The sequence below is a fragment of the Globicephala melas genome, chromosome 3, assembly GCF_963455315.2.
Source record: "Globicephala melas chromosome 3, mGloMel1.2, whole genome shotgun sequence".
In the NCBI taxonomy this organism is placed as follows: domain Eukaryota; kingdom Metazoa; phylum Chordata; class Mammalia; order Artiodactyla; family Delphinidae; genus Globicephala; species Globicephala melas.
In genome coordinates, this window is record NC_083316.1 from 116132030 (window position 1) to 116149910 (window position 17881).

Here is a 17881-nt window from a genome sequence, read left to right on the forward strand (position 1 = left end):
GACCTCCAGGGACCTTCACTTACCTGGGGCCACCTTCTCTGTTCACCTCAATGCATCAGGTCCGATCAGTGCAAAGTAGCCAGCAGTACTGGCAGGGGGTGGGCACTGAGCTGCCTGTTCAGGTTCTTATTTGTTCTTCCTTGCAGGGATCCAGTAAGGTGAATCCCCAGGGATCAGTTTTAGCCCAAGTTCTTGGGGACTTGGCTACGCCTGGCACACGCACACACACAGTCATCCCCACGTACCCCCCTTCAGGCCTGGACGTGTCCCTGGCTTTGGCTCTTGGCATCCACACACACACACCACCCCCGCCGAAAGATTGTTGGCACAAGGTTGTCTGGGACCTCCAAGACAACATGTCTGGGGAAGTCACCACACAGCCGCGTGGTCTAGGCCAGGGCAACCTGAGCAGGAAGGGGTGGTAGCTGCACGCCCCAGCCCTGGACATCACAGAGGCTGGATGTATGCAGGATGCGGCCTCTCATCCACTTGAGCAGGAGGCGTTCTCCCCACCCAGCTGCTCTGAGCCTGGCTGAGATGAAGCTAGACTTGAGGAAGGACTTCCTGACCATGTTGGGGCCTGGCTTCAGGTGGGTGAGGGCTTTTGGGATGACGAAGGGGCAACTTCTAAAGCTGAGTGGGCGGTCAGGTGGGGGAAATGTCTCTGCCATTGTTCCTGGGAGGAAAGAAAGCAGCCATGTTGGGTGAGGGTTCTGACCCCCAACCCCTTCCCAGGTGTCACAAGCTCCCTTTGAGCACCAGGAGCTCAGCAGCCTGGCCTGGCACAGCAGGGGCAGGCGGGGGTGGTGGGAGGCAGCTTTCAACTTCATCTCTGCCTGGGAAAAATTCCCTTTCATGTGGCTGCCTGTGATCTCTCTGGGCAGCTCTGCCAAAGGTGGGGGGGGGGGGCGGTCCAGCGGGGAGTAGGGGGAGGTGTTGCAGCCTGGGGCACCCTCGCCCCCGCCAGCACAAGGCAAACTCCAGAACCTCTTAGGGGCAGGGAGGGTCCTCCTTGGAGGAGTTGGGGTGGGAAGCCTGGCCAGCAGGGGGCACCTGGGCAGGAGGCCCCTGCCTGCCCCCACCTGGCTGCTGGCAGCACACAGGGCGCAGATGGCCTGGGCCAGCCCTCATTGGCATGCCTACAGGTGTGGGGTGGACGGCTCCGGTGCCAGCCCCGAGGGGGGGATGCTGTGACTCAAGTCAGCCTGTACCCTTTAGTGTGCCAACCCACAGCCCGGCCATGGCTCCTGGGCTCACCCCCCCCAACACAGAGAAGCCCTGAGCTTGAGGCCCCTCGTCTCTTCCAGCTTTGGCCTCTTGTGCTGTGCTTTGTGGAAAGGGTAGGCCAGCCCCTCTGTCTGGAGGAGGCCCAGGTAGGGGTGGTGATAACTGAGGTTGAACACATGATAAGACCTCAGTTACCTCATCTGGGAAATGGGGACAGTGATATTCTCTCCCCTATAAAGTTGCCTGATGATGAAATGAGATCACTCTAGGGAAGGGCCTGGTTCACTGGAAGCACTCAGTCAATGGGAGCTGGCGCTGCTATTTTAAAACTATTATTCACCAAAGTCTCACCAAGATGTCTCCCACCTTCCGCCCAGGGTGTGCATCCTCCCTGAAGCCCCAGCCACCCCATCTCGCCACAGAGTGGCCTAGCTGCTGCCCTAGCCCTGGGCCGGGCCCTGCTCTGGCATGTCTGTCTCTTACTGTTTCTTTCTTCTTCTTCTTCTTCTTTTTAATTAATTAATTTATTTTTGGCTGCACTGCGCAGCTTGTGGGGATCTTAGTTCCCTGACCAGGGATCAATCCCAGGCCTCAGCAGTGAAAGCGCTGAGTCCTAACCACTGGAGCGCCAGGGAATTCCCTGTCTCTGCCTGTTTCTATCTGGTGCTCTGTCTTGACCGTCAATGCTGGTCCTCGAAGACTCTCTCTTCTGTGTTTCGTCACCTTTCCATGTATCTCAGTCTCTGTGTGTCTCTTGTGTCTCTACCTCACTATCTCCCTGGATCTCTCACCTCTGTGTCTTTCTGTGTCGGGCTCACCCCTGCTGCTCTCCCGTCTGACAGAGAAGTACTTAGAGGCGGGCTCCCCTGTGGAGCTGAATGTCCAATTCCCCTCCCCGGGAAGCTGTAGCACAGCTCCCCTATGCTACAGTCGGGAGCCTGACCTCCTGGTGACCTGGGTGTCTTCACCTCAAGCACCCCATAACCCGGCTTGGGTGGCAGTGGGTGGCTGGAGAGGCTGGGAGTGAGTGCACCTGGGGCTGTGGAGCTGGAGACAAACCCAGCCTCCATGTAGCTTTGTGTGCCTCTGTGTGGGGGGCTTCAAGGCCCTGACAACCACGTGAGGCCTTGTGCGGCAGCGTGTCTATGTGTGACACTGACTGACATTTTGAAAATGGGTCGGTGACAGTGTGTGGTAGACTGATGTGAGACCTCATGTGGCCATGGGTTAGTATGTGATGTCAGCAGCCCCACGCTTTGGGGTGTTCTGTGACATTGCATGTATAATCCTGTGACATTGTTCAATCCTGTAACAGACCCAGTATGATGCCAGGTTGTACAGCTGAATGTGTGACACTGGATGTGTAACACTGATGCTGTATGGCGTGCATGACCCCATGACAAGACACCGGTGGTCCTCTGTGGTTCATGATGTTGTGCCTGTGTGACCATCATGGGTGTGGCCCTGGGACTGATATCAGGGGTTCTATGTGAGTGTGTGATGCTGGCTTGTGATCATGCTGTGACCTTGTGACACTGCCTGGGTGTGTGCTTATGACATTGTGTGTCAATGTGCACCTGTGATCCCCTCAGTGATGCTGACATTATGCACCGTGGTCTTTGTCTACAGCATTTCCTGGGTCTCTGCCCTGACAGCCATGCAACTCTGGGGACAGAATGAGGGCCCTTGGCAGCCCCTCTTACCCCCAGCCTGGCCCTGAGGCCCAGTCTGGGTGGGGAAGCTGGCATGGGGGCAGCAGGCACGGTTCCCACGGCCACCACGGCCCCTCTCTCAGCCCCACCACCACCAGCTTCAGCTCCGCAGAATATCCTGGCAACCCCAGCTTCTTTGTTCTCTGTGGCCGCCAAAGGCCTCTCCCCACCCCGGCCTGCCCAGCGCCTGCCAGGCGCCCCCTCCCCCCCAAAGCAGCAGGGTTTGGCCTGACCTAGTCCCTTGCTGCCCTTATCCCCCACTCGAACTGGGGCCCCTGTTTCATGCCCTGAACCTGACTCAGCACACCAGACTGGGACTCTGGCCCTATGCTATGATCTTACTGTCATCGTGTTGTGCAGGAAGAAGGAAGAAGGACAGCTCCTGTAGTGTACTGGGTGATTGTGGGCCAGGAACTAGGCTCTCTGTATGGGTACTTCTCCTTGGCCCAAGGCTAGTTGGAGGCTGTCTTCAGCCTGGCATGTTTTCAATTTGTTAAATAAATTTGCTTCTTTGATTCCAGGAAGTCATCAGTTTAGGGATTATTATCTATTTTACAGATGAGAAACTGAAGCCCAGAGAGAGTAGGGGACATGCCCAAGTCACAGAGCAAGATGGTAAGGGGAACTGATTAGAACTCGGGCTCCTGGCTGTCAGACCCCTGCACCAGGCTGCTTTGGGAGGACCAGTTGCCTCCATGGACAGGAAAGAGGGCAGAACCTGGGAGTCTGAGTCTAGACACATTTGTCCTCCCCTCTTCTTGGTCACCATGTGTCAAAGCCACGTTCTGCATGTGTGTTTGTGTGTGTGTGTGTGTGTGTGTGTGTGTGTGTGCCCTTGTGGATGACCTTGGCCAAATGCCCTTGCCTCTGTTCCCAGGAAAAAAGGGCAACATAACCAGGGACCGTAGGGTGGGGCACTTGGCATGGTGCTTTGCAGAGCAACAAAGTCACCTCACAGTGCCAAAACCCACGGCACCTCCAATAAGGACATGGGGCTGCTGGCCCCGGGGGCAGATTCTGGCTTGGGGCCCCAGCCTCTATTCCCAGACTCAGCCCAGCTCTGTGCTGTCACAAAGAAGGAGGTGGTGATGGCCACATGGCTCTGCTGCATTCAAGGCCGCTTAGGCCTGACCTGATTGCAGCGCCAGCTCCCACTCCCTCCCAGGTACTGGAGATGGATGGATGGAGGTCATTGTGCACCCAGCCCTGGCTCCCCACTGCCCACCCGCGACCCTGTGCTGACAGGCACTGCTGCCGACAGCCAAGGCGGGGGAAGGACAGGCAGCCACCAGCATGTTAACAATACAGACCTTGGCCTAGGCGCCCTGCAGGCAGGTAATTAGCACAGAGAGGCCCAGCTGCCCCCCAAGCTCACACAGCCCCGCAGGGAGTCCTGTCCCGAGAGGTCCACATCTCTCCTGAGGGCCCCTTGAGGGCTGTTCCTGCCACACTGAGTGGAGAATGGCTGGGGAAGATAGAGGGGGTATGGGAGGGTCCCCCGAGGCCACCGACCCGGCTGCCAGAGTGGACACTTTCATCTCTCTTCGCCTGTCGACCTGCCATCCCTCAGCGGCATTAAATTCCCCTCCTGCCAGAGAACAAGGGCTGCCTCAGATTCCAGGCAGCAGGGCGTGAAGATGGGGTGGGCCCAGGGGAGGAGAGCCAGGTCCTCCAGGCCTTCAGGCCTGGGCTGGGGGTGGAGCTTGGGCTGGGGGCTCTGGTGGCCAGCTACCCCAGCCGCCGTCCAGATGCAGGTCTGTTTCCTGCAGCCTTCTCCCTCCTGACTGATGCCTTCCTCCCCTTTCAGGTGCTACCTCCTCAGGAGCTTTCTTAACCCCTGCAGGACAGGTCTAGTGTCCCTGTGCCACCCCCATCACTGCTGATCACCCTGGCTGACATCGCCTGACTTCAGGGCTGCGGTCTGCAGCTCAGTGAGGACAGCACTGGCACCAGAAAACCTCTGTGGGCTGAATAAACACATTATCTCCTTCTGGGCAATTTTTTTCCTCTCGTGTGTTTCCAACTCTAATTGGAGTGCTGTCCACAGGTAAGGATAAACTTACTAGAAAGAGCCCCCTTTCCCCAGCCCCCTGGAAGCTGCATTTTCTGCATCTCTGCCCTTGGTTAGAGGTGTTGATGATATCACCGCCTCACAAGAGGTAGAGCTTGTTACCTGTATGCCAGGCATTGGGCTAGTCCATTGCACTCACTAGCTCACTTAATCCTCACCACAACCCCGTGAGGAGGGCGATGATCAGTTATCCCATTTTCTAGATCAGAAAGTTGAGGTTCAGAGAGGTAGAGGTAGAGAAACGTACATAAGGTCACAAAGCCAAGTTCCTCTGGTTTCAGAAGCTGGCCCTTAAACACCTGGTCATGCTTCAGGCTTTGGCTGGAAGAAACCAAACCCCCCACCCTACATGCCTGTGATCCTGCCCGGATGCAGGATTAGGGTCAAGCATTACTTACTTAAACTTTTCTGCACTTTTTGACTATTGTTTTTCTTTACTTTTATTTTTGCAGTAAATACATATTGCTTTTCAAATCAGAAAACTCAGGAAAGTTCTTTAACCAAATGTTCTTAAGCCCAAGAAGGTTTGGAAACAAAGAGCATAGTGTGGAGTGTGGGTGGGGGATGAGAAGGTAGCCCAGGATCACTGCCCCCTCCCCTAAAATGACAGGATTTGGGTATTTGGGGGGCCCAAAGTGGGTGCAGCCTGAATCTACAAAGGCCTCCACCCCTCCACCTCACCGGCACCTCACTGGCATCTTCCCACCACCCTCCCAGCTGCTCACCCAGCTCTGAGGCCAGCCCAGGAAGGGGCACCGCCTGTGGCTGAGTTGGCTCTGCCCCAGGGGGATCCACAGGCAGCTGCTGGGGTCCGGGGGGAGTGACTGCGAGGGTGAGGGCAAGGGCAGTGCCCGCCGCCGTTGATAAGGCGACGGAGCCCTCAGGAGTCCAGACAGCAGCGAAGCCATGGAAACAAGTCCGAGGTGTGAGGCTGGCTCAGCCACTTCCCCCAGGTGGCCGCCTCCCAGGCCTGGCGGGGGCCCAGCAAGGCAGGTCCACCCACTCCCTGACCTGGGGGCCAGGCTTGGGTGGGCGGCTGGGTAGGCTTGATGTCACCCCAGCCCGCTTTCCCCAGGGCCTGGCTGGGGTCAAGCCTTGGGCCTGAGTGGGGAGGGCTGGGGACAGGGGCAAGGGTGCTTCAAACCCCCCTGACCCCTTCAGTCCCTCCCACCTTCCACTGCGCCCCTCCTTCCCTATAAATATGTGTGCATTATTTACCTTAAGCATTTTGATAAATCATAATAGGAGAGACATCTGCTGTCAAAACTGCAAACTGCATTTGGGGTGCAGCTGGCGGCTGAGGGCTAGAGGCTGGGGGGTGCAAGGGCTCTGATGGTCTGAGGGGGGATAATATAGACGCCCCCCACCTCTCAACTAGGGCTGGGCCTTGAAGGGGACCCAGGCCCCATCATTTGGAGCCCCTCCTCACCAGCTGCTGACCACAAAACCTTTCCAAGGAGTCTACGCACTGCTCCCCAGTCCTTGCCTGCCTCCCTCTGCTTCAGAATTAATGCAGCCGTGACAGCGGCTGAGAAGTCCCCTGAGCGGCGGAGATTAACTCCCGGGGCAGCACGGGCGGGGTTGACCATGGGCGGCTGAGGAGCGGGGGGGCTGACACACAGGCCTCACAAGATTAATCGCCCTGCAGCCGGCCTCATCACGAGGGTGCCTGGTGCTCTAACCCCCACCCCCAGGAGGGGCATTTGGTCCTGTGTCAGGAGCCTGCCCTGCCTCCTGCAGCCCCCTTGGCTCCGATGAGTGGGAGGATTTTGGAAGCCAAGGCTGAGTTCCTTTCTCATTTTCTCTCCCCTTCCGGGTGGCCTTCGGGGACCCTGAGGACCAAGCAGCAATCCTGGGGCCTCTTTCCCTCCCCTGTTCCCAGTGTGGCTCAGCCACCCAGGGAGGGATAGGCTCTGACCCTTGCCTGTCTACCTACCACCTGCCAGGCCCACAGACCCCACTGGCCTGCTAGTCCCCCAAAGCAGAGCTGGGGCGGTGGGGGCTGGAAGAGGGGTGCAGTGGATTTATGGGCTCGAGGCCGGATGCTCCTGCTGTCCAGCCAGCCCCTCTAACCATCTCGGTGGGTCTGTGGAGACAGCGGAGGGAGAGGATCCCAGGCAGAAACAGAGTTGGATTGCTGATTGATAAAGCACTGGGGTCAGGGACCTGGGTTTTGGCCTTTCTCAGCCAGTTGTTCTTTAGGGGTTGCAGCTAGTGGGACTGAGGTTACATATGGGAGTAAAGTTCCCTAGGCAGGCAAGACCTAAGGGAGGCTGAGCTGTGGTTGGAGTCTACCTTGACTCTGTTAAGTCTGGCTGGAGAACTCTCTTCTGTGCACCCACTGCCCCCGGTGCACCCATCACAGCTCTGCTGGCATCAGATGGGGTGAACTCTCCATTCACTTGCTGGTCTCCCCAGCTAGAAAGTGAGCTCCAAGGGGGAGGGGATTCTCTACTGGCACATGTTAGGTACTCAGTAATGTTGGATAAATGGATGAATTGGAGGTGGAGGGCATGGGGTAGCCCTCTGTATATAAGGAGCTGGAGAAAGAAACTTGGATCTGAGCTCGAGGATCCCAACTGCAGGGTCACAGGCTGGTGACTGCCAAGAAGGGGCCCCAAGAGAAAAGGGGACTTGCAGCTGGGTGCCAGGTTGACACTCACAGGCTGCATGACCTTCTACTAGAAGCTTTCCTCTCTGGGCTTTGCTTCTCAGAGGTACTGTGAGGGTGGAATGAGAAGTCCTGTGTGCAAGGTCCTTGTCAACTCTCAAACCTCGTACCCCTTGGTGAACAAGAGATCTATGTGGATGGGAAGAGCCAAGAAGCCTTCTTGGAGGAGGTGTGAGTAGAGCTGAGCCTCGAAGGACCGTGCTGCTTACCTAGGAGACTTAGAGATTGGAGCAGGGAGGACACCATGCTGGAGGGAGCCCAGGAGACTGTGGTGTCAACCTCAAGCTCCAGGATGAGTGAATGTATTTTGTCTTGGGCACAGTGGGAGCCAACGATGGTTCTGGAACCTGGGCAGCCTTTGGAGGGACTTAAGTCTGGAGTGAAGCCTTCAGTCAACTGGGGTTTGTGGGGCAAATTCCTAACTCCACTCTGGGCCCCTGGGGCTGAGCTGGGGAGTCAGCAGGAGACCATGATCATGCTCCCTTCAATGTCCCCTTCCAAGGGAAACAAAACATACCCTTTATTAGGAAGGAGGTGGCTAGCCTTGGCCAGAAGTGACCTATCAGTTCTGGGGCCTTGACCACTCATTACAGGATGGGGAACCCAAGTTACAGAATGGCCAGGCTGGAGAGCTTCAGGACCTGTTCACCTCCTGGAGATGGGGATAAGGGGACATCTGGGTCCCATCTCTTATCCCCTAAGACCTTAGCCTAGAGGCAGCAGAGTCCTGGGCTAAGAGGCAAGAGACTAGGATTTCCATCCAAGCTGTAACCTGGTAGCTGGCTTTGTGATCACATGACCAAAGGTATAGCCAGCCCTTCCTTCAAGCCTTCCCAATCTAGACTGCAAAGGAGTCCCTTCCAGCACCAGTCAGCCAAAGTTCTAGGCCTTCCCTAGGGGTTCAGACCTCAAGAAGGAGCTGTAAGTTGGGGGTCCTTCACTCCAGCCCCCTCCCCCACCTCTGTGCTGGGCTTCCTCCCTTCTCCTGCTCCGACACCCACAGCCCCCTCACCCCTGACCCTGTGGCCAGCAGCCTCTGCTGCTGTCATCCGTTGTCATGGGAACCTCACAGTTCTGACCTGGCCGCACAGGCAGGAGCTTGCCCAGAGCTCCTAGCAGGGGAAGCCGAGGGTAGCAGGGGGTGAGATGGGGGTGCCTATCTCTGCCAGCTTGGCTGAGTGCTGATGCACCCCACAGGAAGGGGGCATTGGAAAAATGACCCAGATGGGGGTGGTCTGGGGTGCAGGGTTTCAGGACCTGACTGCTCCCAGTCCCTGGGGTCTGTGCCCTTTCCCAGGCTGGCCCCCCTACCCAAACCCAGCTCCACTCTGGCGGTGGTAGGGAGGGGTGGCCAGGACCTTCCCGTTTCCCTCACTGCCGATGGTTGCTCAGAGCCCTGAGCTCAGCTCATTCTCGAGGCTAAAAATACCAGGGAGGCGGCAGCGGCAGCTCCCCTGACACCCTGTCCGCCGCACTCCCCCACCAGCAACACACACACACACACACACACACACACACACACACACACACACCCAGCCTGGACCAGGCACCAAGGTGCAGCTTAACTCACTATGATCCTTGGAGGTTCCTAAAGTCCCACCCCTGTGTGAGACTCAAATCTGGGTTCCACTTCCCAACTTGCTGTGTGATCTTACACTGGGTCCATTTTCTGGATAAGCACACTGAGGCTGGAAGGTAAGTGTGGCTCAAGGGTGCTAATCAGGGCTTTGGGTTCCAGGGTGGCCCCCTCTTGTCCTGCAGTGGTAAGTGGAGCTTCTGGGACCCCAGGCATTTGTTGAAAAATAGGTCTGCACCTGTAATAGTAGGGGAGCGGTTAGCTCCCTCAAATCTCAGAGGAATTCCTGGTCCTGTGAGCATGACTGGGACTGAGGAGGAGTCCACACTGCTCTCCACCCAGGGTCTGGCTAAGGCTTGAGGTGAAGGTCCTTACTCCCCACCCAAGGTGTGGCTGAAGTTCAGGTGAGAGTCCACGCTACCCGTTTGCCCAAGGCCTGGCCAAGACATGGGCTCACTGTCCCCCCTGCTCACCCACTTAGGCCAGTCCAAGGATGGAGTGAGCGTCCATGCTGCCTGTCTGCAGTCCTGGCTGAGCCAAGTCGAGGGTCCACACTGCCCACAACGAGATGAAGTCAAAGTGAGTATCCATGGGACTTCCCTTGTTGTGCAGTGGTTAAGAATCTGCCTGCCAATGCAAGGGATCATGGGTTTGAGCCCTGGTCTGGGAAGATCCCATATGCTGCGGAGCAACTAAGCCTGTGTGCCACAACTACTGAGCATGTGCTCTAGAGCCCTCAAGCCACAACTACTGAAGTCCGCTCCGCAACAAGAGAAGCCACCACAATGAGAAGCCCGAGCACCACAATTAAGGGTAGCCCCCACTTGCCGCAACTAGAGAAAGCCTGCGTGGCAACGAAGACCCAACACAGCCTAAATAAATAAATAAATAAAATAAAATAAAATAAATTAATTTTTAAAAAGTGAGTATCCACCCTGCCCTTTTGCCCTGGGCCTATGTCTTTTTTCCACCAGCCTTGGACTCAGGCTTCATTTTGGGTTTCATACTCTCTCTTCTCTCCTGGAAACCAAAATTTTTGCTCATCCACTATGTTTTAGAGAAGGCCCAGTTTCATATAGAGCAAAGGGGAAAAGAAAGATGGGCGCCCCTGCTATTTCCAGGACCCTCCGTGGAAGTCACAGCCATTGGGCACCGAGAGGCCTGGAAAACCATCCCCAGATCTCAGGGATCCCTGGGGGTCCACTGCTGTGAGACCTATGTCATTGAGTCCCACTCCTCCCCACTCATCCTGTCACCCAATTCCATTGACAGCCTGAGAACCACAGGGCACACTTCACCATGGACCTAAGGTCTCAAATGTTGGAGCTGGTGTCTATAGGACCAGGGCATGGATTTTCTGAGTGGGCCACCCAATCCTGCAGTGCAGAGAGTAGGCTTCAAGTCATAGACCGTAAGTTTGCAATGCTGGCTCTTCCTGTGTGACCTGGGGTAGGATACTTCATCTTCCTGGGTTTGTCCATCTGTAGAACAGGTGTTTAATGGCACCAGTCTGCAAGGGTTGGTGCAAGATTCCCATAAAGTGCCTGGCAGAGTAAGCACTCAATAATCATTTTTTCTGGAGGCTGGAAGGGAAGGGGCACGCTCTGAAAGGCTTCTGGGACATCCGTTTATTAATTATTCCAGTGTCAAGAACAATGTTGGTTGCTGGGTCATAGGACCTAAGGCCCTAGCTGGGGTCCCTGACTCTGAACTAGGGGCCTCCAAAAGGGAAGCGTTGCCCATTAGTTTTGTGAACATATTTTTTAGCCCATAAATAGATGCTCTTAGGTAAAACATCATAAACTGCATCACGTTGGTGGGGAAAATTAAATGTAAATTAGATAATTAAAAATGAAGCTGATGGGACTTCCCTGGTGGCGCCGTGATTAAGAATCCGCCTGCCAATGCAGGGGACACAGGTTTGAGCCCTGGTCCGGGAAGATCCCACATGCTGTGGAGCAACTAAGGCCAAGAGCCACAACTACTAAGCCTATGCTCTAGAGCCCGTGTGCCACAACTACTGAGCCCATGCACCACAACTACTGAAGCCAGTGCACCTAGAGCCTGTGCTCTGCAACAAGAGAAGTGACTGCTTGCTGCAACTAGAGAAAGCCCGTGTGCAGCAACGAAGACCCAACGCAGCCAAAAAAAAACTTTAAAAAAAAATTAATTAATTAAAAAGAAATGAAGCTGATGCCTGCTGCTTGGTGCTATTACTTCTTATTAAAAATTATGAGAGGGCTTCTCTGGTGGCGCAGTGGTTGAGAGTCTGCCTGCTGATGCAGGGGACACGGGTTCGCGCCCCGGTCCGGGAAGATCCCACATGCCGTGGAGCGGCTGGGCCCGTGAGCCATGGCCGCTGAGCCTGCGCGTCCGGAGCCTGTGCTCCGCAATGGGAGAGGCCACAACAGTGAGAGGCCCGCGTACCGCAAAAAAAAAAAAAAAGTTATGAGAGGTGGACCTGGGGGAGGTGGGAGGCTGGTTATCAGGTTCCAACGGGGGTGGGTGCTGCAAGGGATTACCTACTGGAGCCCAGTTTGGTGTTCGGAAGAGTCGGACCGAGGGGTTGCTCCTGCATGGGCTCTCAAGAGCTCTGAGGGTGCTGGAACCAGAGCCCTGGGTGTGGGATTCCTGAGTCAGTGCCTTCCCCTCACCAAACCTCAACGTTTCCTTATTTGTAAAAGAAGAATAACAGGACCTACCCTCACATGACTGAGGCAGGGGTGATGTGAGATAATTTCTAGAAAGTACCTAGCCTAGGGCTGGCACATAGTAGGTGTTCATTAAATAACTGTGATTACTAGTAATGTCACTACCACCATCGTGATTGGGTCCCTCCCAGCAGCAGACCCTGAGCTGAGGACATTACAGACAAAAGCTTCTGCACAGGCCACCCCTGCTAGCAAGCAGGATGGGTATTATTATCCTTATTGTATTAGATGGAGGAAAGCAAGGTTCAGACAAGGGGAATAAGGGATCCAGGGTCACATATCCTATGAGGTAGGTGGTACTGTTTACTATTCCAAGGTCACAGAGGGGAAGCTGGAGGAACACCACTCCCCTCTCAATGCTCTGCTTCCCAAACTTAACAGGTTACATTGACTCCCTTCTTTTTTCTGCACCTGCTGTGTGCTTCAGGCTCTGTGATGGGTGTGGGGGCCCAGAGGTGAGTCATTCTGGAGCGAGGGAGACAGCCTGAGGGGCTAAGTCTCAAAAAAGTGTTTAACCAGAGCAAGACTCTAGAGAATAGACAGGCCTGGGGAGGGGGTCTTAGGTTTCCCCAGGAGGTGCGATCTGGTTCAGTATTATGAGATTGGTAGAGACTGGAGCCACACGCTAGACAGGTAGCAGAACCAGTTGGAGCAAAGGCAGGGAGGCTGGAAAGCCCGCGGCCAGGCCTGCGGTGGGCTGTGGAGGGCTGTGGAGGGTGCGCGATGAGGGGGTGGGAACACGAACACGGAGCGGGTGAGTCACCATTTCTGGGCCAGGCAGGCGGCGGCTGCGGAGCGGGGGGCGCATTCCTGGCTGGCAGGGCGGCCGGCACTAATGTCTTTCCCACATGGCCCCGAATTCCCGGCTCGGCACGATCACACGGGCAAGACGCTCCAGCGGCCACCCCCGCCCCAGCTGCCTCCTTCCCACGGAGAGGGGAAGAGAGGGAGGGAGTGTGGTGGAGGCACGCGGAACGGCCCCTCCCGGGGCGGGGTGGGGGTCTTAGGCATGGCTTCCCGGAGGCCCGCGCCCACGGCGCCCAGTGCACCTTGACGGAGTAACGCAGCAGTGTTAAAGAGCAAGGTCCAGCCTGTGAAGCGGAGGAAGGAAGGAAGGAGGCCCTAAAGGGCCATGGGTCCTTGGCCGTGTCCCTCTGCTTCTCTGGCCCCATTCATCCACCCCCGCCCTGTGTAAGGAACTGACGGAGGAGGCGCTTTGTTTTTTTTGTTTTTTGTTTTTGTTTTTGTTTTTTGGAGCGCCTGGGCCGGACTGGCGGCAGGATCATCGCAACTTCTGTGGCCTCAGATCCAGAGCCATCTGCCCCCTCCCCTCCTTCCTGCTCCTTCCGGACCCTCGGGCCCTGGTTGGGGTGGGGCTTGGGCAGGGGACTGGGGCTGGGGTTCCTGGAAGAGGCCACACCCAGTCCCCCATTCCGTGGGGTGGAGGACAGGCCCAGCTCAGACTAAGGGGACTATGAACCACTGCTCTCCCACGCAGCCCCTGTCGCTGGGCCAGACCCCTGGGGGGAAACTGAGGCTGCGAGGGCGGCCCACCCGGAGCTCCCTGTCTGCTGGGGGAAGCTGGCGGTTGTCCCTCCCAGCTGGGCTCAGAGGCGCTAATGAGAGTTAAATGTGGGGCGTGAGTCACTTCAGGGGGGGGCTGGAACCACCTCCAGATGTGGATCCTGGGTGGAATGGAGGTTTGTACAGACGGCTCAGCCTTTCCCCCAGTCCTCTGTGCTTCATCCCCTACCCCTTGGCAAGGTGGGGATGGATTTCTGCCCTAGCAGATCAAGCCCTGTCACCTGGGCCAACCTCCCCCAAATGGCTGGCTGCCTCAAGGGGAGGGGGGCTATGGAATCACAGGAGGATTCCAAATCCCAGGATGGGGCTCAGGTCCTCAGGACTTGGGGATAGACCAACACCTGGGGTTGTCTAGTGGTTATGAGTCCTGGGGTATGGTGATGTGTTTTGGGATAGGGGGTGGGCAAAGGGCCCAGGCCACCGGGAAGGATTCCCTCACTCCGTACAGCCCATCTGGTCTCATTCAGACCACCAGGCTCTGACCACACAGGGTGCCTGTCCCCCCACTCCCAGCCCTGACCTCAGGCCAGCACAGGGACTTCAGTCTGCAGTATTCATGGCAAGGCAGACTACTCTGTGTGAGTGTGTGTGTGTGTGTGTGTGCGCGCGCGCGTGCCCCTATGACCGGGGCTGTTTGTGTCACTGTATTTGTGACTGAATGTGCAATTTTGTATATTTATGTGTGATTGGCTGTCTGTGTGGGTCTCAGTGTTGCGGGGAGCTTGGGAGGGAAAGGTGGGTTCCTGCATGTCTATATCTGTGTGTCCCATCTATGTCTTCATGGATCTTTCTGTGTGACTGTGAGTGTCTGTGTCAGCCTAGCCCCATCCACAGGTTCCCTGGCTCCTCCTTGAGCACCCTTTCACCACCACCAGGAGCCACAGGGTTAGGGAAGTAGATCTGGAAGGGGGCTCTGGGGGGAATGCAGTGCCCACTGTTCCCAGAATGTAATGGCCTGGTTGGGTGGGCGGCACCAGGGGGTGGGCAGGGGCGTGGGTAGCCACAGAGAGAGAGAGAAAGGGGGACAGGGGAGGGCCCCTGCTCAGCAGTCCCCTCCCTGCTCCCTCCGCTCCCAGCCCAGCGCCTCCTGGCAAGAGCTTATTTGCATGGTATTTACATTTCATTTGCATCGCGTTCAATTAAAAACCTGACCAGCTCCCGCCTGCCTGGCGCTGCCTGCCCAGCCTGGTGAAATCGTTGGTTGGGCATTGCCTGCCGCCTTCCCTCCTCCACCCCCCCACCCTAACACACAGGGATTGACTGATGTGGGAGGGGTCCTCTCCTCAGTGAGATCATCCAAGTCACCCACCCGAGGAGTGAGAGGGCTGGAAGTACAAATGGAGAAACTGAGGTCCAGAAAGAGTTGCCGGTGGCTCTAGGCTAAGGGCCAGTCTTGGACAGAGCTAGAATATTAGTAGTAACAGCTGCCCCTTTATGGAAGAGTCTCTGTGCGAGGAGTGGTGGCAGCACCTGGATGCAATATCTCATTTGAACTAAGCTACCTCTTGAGGGTAGGCCTTGCATTATCCCCATTTTACAGATGAGAAAACAAAGACTGGAGAGCGCCAGCCCAAAGTCACTCAGCTGACCCAGAATTCAAATCTCTGTCAGAATGACTTCCAAGTCCATGCTCCAAACACTGAGCATGACTGCCAAAAGTACAGTGCCTCCCCCACTCCTCCTGGTGAAAGGAGCTCATTACCTCCAGAGTCATTAGCTCTAGGATGAGCTATTACAGCTATCACTCTAACCTGGGGGGCTGGCCCAGCTGTTGCCTGTTCTCTTCCTTCCTAACTCTGACAGTCATGCCCATCCCTTGCTACAGGGTGGAACACTCTCTCCCTAGAAGTCCTTCCTGGAACTTGGCCATAGCCTTTCCTGTTGCAAGGCTGCTCTTCTTGGCAGTCAGAGCTGGTGACTTTGTAAAAGACAACTGAAGACCCTGATAATGAAACAAACTCTAGGGGAAACAGCTGGACTAAGGGTGAAGGATGAGTGGAGAGATCAGGCAGGCCCATGGAGACATCCAAGCCATCGGAGCAAGCCTGGGCAGGGGGAACCCTCAGGCTCCTCCAGTCCTACATCAAGAAGCTTCCTGGAGCCCCCTGTCACCTGGCCAGAGCTGGGCTGGTAGATGTCATCTATACAGGTAGGAACTCTCGGAACTGGGGAGAGTGGAGGTCCTCAGGCTGCCCATGGAGGAGTCATCCAGGACCCAGAATCTAGCCCTGGAAATGGGGAGCCCTGGTGCTGACTGGCCCCAGGTGCCTCCCCACTCCAGGGGCCACCTTTATCCTCCCCCCACCACCCTTAGGGCTCTAGAGGGACTCCACCCACCCCTGGTGCTGGAGGACCTGGCCAATCAGCAGACTCCTCTTCCCTGACCACAGTGATTAGTTCAGGGATGAGCCTGGCCAATCAGGTTGAATCCCAGGGCTTTGGTTGGAATTATGGGGTGGCAGTTGTCTAATATGTTGTGGGAATTTGAGGCTGCTACCACTTGGGGACAGCTATCCATGAATGAAGCTCAGAAAGGGAAACTGATCCTTGCTCTTGAAGGATCAAGAGCCTCAGAATGAACCAATAGGTTCTAATTTTGCTTAAGCCAGTGTGTGTTGGGTTTCTGTCACTTGCAACCTGAAGTCCTGACCAGTTAATGCATGCCTTGCCCAGTTCTGCCTTCAGGCCTTTGCCTGTGCAATGCTCTGCCTGGAATACCTTCCTCTTGTCCTTTTCTGACTAGTCATACCTGTGTTAAGAGGTCCAGCTCACCTTTTCTCCTCCAGGAAATTCACTTCCATTCTGTACCCATGTCTCCTGGCTCCACTCCCCTGGGAATGTTACCTGGAACTTCTGACCCCCAGCCTGGCACTCAGCATCTATGCCCAGAACTGCTGTGTTAATTCCCTTTTCCAGGGCTTGTGTCTCATTTCCCCATAGTGGATTGTAAATTCCTAAGTGGCAAGAGCTGTCTTCTCCTAGGGAGAGGAGTGATATTCTCCAGTGGTTAGACACTAGCTTTGGCATCAGGCAGCCTCAGTTCAAATTTTAGGCCATCTGTGTGATCCAGTCCCTCCACCTCTGAGCCTTAGTTTCCTGTTCTTTAAAATGGGGATGTTGTGAGGATTGAATGAGTCTGCATGAAAAAAATGTACAGTCAGTCCATAAATGTTTACTGGGCACCCACTCTGTGGCCAGAACTGAGGGTTCAGTTGTGAAGCCCCACAGGCATGGTAAGGTCCCTGCCCTCAGAGCAGCTGAGGCTGGCGGTTGGGGCAGTGGCCCCAGCTGGAGCAGCCAATCAGCAGAGTGGGGTGGTCCTCCCCAGCCTCCTAGCGCTCTTCTCTGCGATCAGGGGCCCCCTCTAGCCCCCCTTCCTTCCAAGGCACTGGGGACTCTTGGTGGGGGGAGGCTTGGTCATCCCCTCCCCCTTCCTCTCCCCTCCCTGTCGTCGTCGTCGTCCCTTAGAGCCGGTGCCGCTCAGAGTTAATCTCCTCGCCCGTCAGGGGGTGACAGGAGGTGTCTGTCATTCGGAGCCGAGGCCGTCAGCCTCGCTGGCTAATTGGGGCGCAGGCGCCGGGAGCACGGGAAATGGCCGGAGGGAAGGAGCGGGAATGAGGGGAGGGAGGCTGCCCTCACCTCCTTCCCACCAGGCTTGGGACTGATCCACAGGGCTCCTTAGGGGAGGGGGAAGGCCAATCAAAGGAGGAAGGGGCTGTGGGATGGGGACTCTGTGACCTTGGGCATATTGCTATTCCTCTCTGGGCTTTATATTATTATTATTATTCATAATGGCAACAGCCAGCCTTTATTGAGCAATTACTGTGTAAATCACTTCCTAGCACATGCCTGCTGAAAACCTCCAGTGATTCTCTAAGGCCCTTGGAATTCAAGCCAGACTCCTTCCAAGGTCCTCGAGGGCCCCCAGTACCCACACCTCTGCCCTACCTGCTCCCGTTGCTCTCACCACACCAGCCTCCCCAGAGGGCAAGCTCTTCCTGCCTCAGGGCCTTTGCACTTGCTGTTTCTGCTCCTTGGAACACCCTTCCTCTGCCTTTTAGCATGACTGACTCCTCGTTATTCAGGTCTCAGCTCAAATGATACCTCAGAGATAAAGTCCTTGACCACCTTGTCGAAAACCACCCACCCACTGCTACCTCCAGCCGTGCTGTTATGTCACCCTATTACATTATCCTATTTATACTTTCACAGCATTTGTCACAATGTGAAATATATATTTGTGGTTTATATTCATTCTCCCTCTCTAGAATGGAAACCCCTGAGAACTGGGGACCTCATCTCTGTGATTTACTGCTGAAACCCCAGTAT

General features: G+C 55.9%; 1 long non-coding RNA gene across 1 annotated transcript; it reads left to right on the top strand.

Annotated features, from left to right (window-relative positions):
* Positions 1-166: 166 nt before the first annotated feature.
* LOC132597013 (uncharacterized) lies at positions 167-9977 on the top strand. Its single transcript, XR_009563298.1, has 3 exons — positions 167-590; positions 4747-4986; positions 9739-9977. It is a non-coding gene; the product is annotated as an uncharacterized lncRNA (long non-coding RNA).
* Positions 9978-17881: the final 7904 nt, after the last annotated feature.